The sequence below is a fragment of the Gouania willdenowi genome, chromosome 11 (genome assembly GCF_900634775.1).
Source record: "Gouania willdenowi chromosome 11, fGouWil2.1, whole genome shotgun sequence".
NCBI classification, from domain to species: Eukaryota; Metazoa; Chordata; class Actinopteri; order Blenniiformes; family Gobiesocidae; genus Gouania; species Gouania willdenowi.
The window spans coordinates 27,572,458-27,574,930 of NC_041054.1; the positions used below are offsets into that span (position 1 = coordinate 27,572,458).

Genomic DNA, 2,473 nt, shown 5'->3' on the forward strand with positions numbered 1-2,473 from the left:
CCCCACTTAGTGGTGGTAAACTACTATTATAGCCACAGCTGCCCTGGGGCAGACTGACGGAAGCGAGGCTGCCATAGTGCGCCATTGGCCCCTCCGACCACCACCAACACTCACTCACACACTACATTCATACCAGGCAATGTAGGTGAAGTGCCTTGCCCAAGGACACAATGACAGATACCACTGGGGTGACTGCCACCCCACTGTGGCACCTGGAATTCTCAGTGGTCTCCCATCCAACTACTAACCAGGCCCAGACGTGCTTAGCTTCCGAGATCTAACGGGATCGGGCAATGACAGGCTGGTATGGCCTGATAAATTTATGGATTCACTAAAGGATGATTTCACTCAAAATATACTTAGAATTTAAAAGGTTTATTTAAGGAGTATGCCACTTTCATTTTGGCCCCAGTAAGTTGAAGAAGTGTACAGCCCTCTCAGTGCAGACAGTGACGACTGGGGAAGTGACGTAGGGAGGAACTCATTGCCGATTGGTTGTCGAGACACACTGTCACTCAAAGTCGCTTGAAAAGTTAGAATTTTTTTAACTTTGAGCGACTTCCAGCGACAAAGGACGCGCAGTTGAGTTGCGTTGCTTGAAGGGAGTTCGCTAGATGTCACGTTTTACATTCATTTTTAATATAATTTAGTCACCAGTGTCTTCTTCGGTGTGAACACACCTTTAAACTTCTTTTTGAAGTAACACCTCACAGCACCTTCAATACTGTTTAGTGCAACTAAAATATCCATATTAGGAGGGCTCGCCAAGTTTGTTACAATTTCAAAAATGGAAATAATTGATTTTCAGAAATGTAAAAAATAATTACCTGCCAATAATACATTTGTGGTTATGGGTTTTCCCCAGGTACCTTGGTTTTTCCCTCAATCAAAAAATATGTTACGTTGAGTGGAGTCTCTAAATTGCCTGTAGGAGTGAATGTAAGTGTGAGTGGTTGTCTGTGTGTTGCCCTTCCATGGACTGGCACCCTGTTCAGGGTGTACCCCTAACACCCAATGAGAGCTGGAAATGGGCACCAGTAAACCCCTGCAACCCTGAAATTAGATGGATGGATTGAAAATTGCGGTTAATATATTTACTGTTTTTTTTTTTTCGCAGAGATGATCTAGTTTCTGTTGTGGAGGAAACAAACAGAATTATTCTGCTTATTCTTTATACAAAGCACAAACATCAGTAATCATTTCAAAATAAAATAATTGCTTGAACTTATGGAAAATGTCATATTTATTCATAATTGTTTTTAAGTAAAACAACAAAGAAACTTCCAGCCTGACATGTTTCAACTGCCAACTGTAAGTCTTCCTCATAGGCGTCTGCTGATCGCTACTTTCCCACACCTGGGACTCTTTTCTCCAGAGATCATTGGGCGGCAGGGGCCGTGGCCAGCCTGACAGAACTGTCAAGTTAGAGCTCCTTAGGACTCAGCAAAGCGATCAGCAGATGCCTCTGAGGATGACTGACAGTTGGCAGTCAATGTCAGGAGATCAAAATAAATTTCTTGCAAAAAGTTGTCTGAATAAATTAAACTTTAACATTATTACTAAAAGACGACAACATTAACATGCTAGAATTACTTCCAGCCTATCTAACTTAATTAAAACTTATCACATTTTGTATTTGAGTTTTTAAGGAGATTCAAGCATTCTGTAATGTAATTCAGCAATTTTTTTTTTAAAGCTTTCTGGATAATTATACTTTCAGATTTCTACTGTTTAGATTGGCTTGTACCTCCGTTGATTTCCAAGCAGTTTGCTCCCCAAACACAAGATGGCAGCACTTAATTTTAAAGTCGATATTTGCTGATTATATCGTGCATCCCTAATTTGACTGGATGTCCTCCTCATTACCCTTTTTAACTAATTGCCAAACCAATGTCAGGTGTGTAAGGTTTCACCCTTGGATTTGTCAATTATTTTGCACGTGTAAATACTGTACAGGATCAGCAGGGGGCGATAGGGTGGAGACCATGTGACCCGGAGCTTTGATACTCATGTATATCTCGCCGTGACTACTTTGCATCGGTTTCTCTTCAGTTTTTGAGAAAGATGTGACTTACCTACCTGGTTGCAACAGTCGATGTGCTAGTGCTAGTTGTATGTTCGTCATTGGCCTATTGTTTGTATACAGTGTGGGTCGCTTAAACATCCTCTGTGTGTTGGGGGCGGGGCCAGGTGGGACACTCCCTTCGGAGGTTTTGTAACCTATCAAATGATCTGCTTTGAATGGGCCTTTATTTGAAGAATGTTTAAAAACTGTGACAGGATTGGGGGAGACATCTTTATTGACTGTCAGCAGAGATCCAGGAAAGCTATTGTCAGGAAGGCTAACGTGATGTTAAATAATTCAAGCAAAAACAAGGGCAGCGACCAACTAGAATTTTAAGCTCCTCCCCTAAAGTTTTTTTTTTGTTCATTTTTATTTTTTAAATCTAAAACTATTAGAAAAACTTTACAA

The 2,473-nt window shown here is 40.9% G+C and overlaps 1 pseudogene; it reads right to left on the reverse strand.

The window, feature by feature from the left end:
- Nucleotides 1-200: 200 nt before the first annotated feature.
- LOC114472725 (uncharacterized) lies at nt 201-318 on the reverse strand (annotated as a pseudogene).
- Nucleotides 319-2,473: the final 2,155 nt, after the last annotated feature.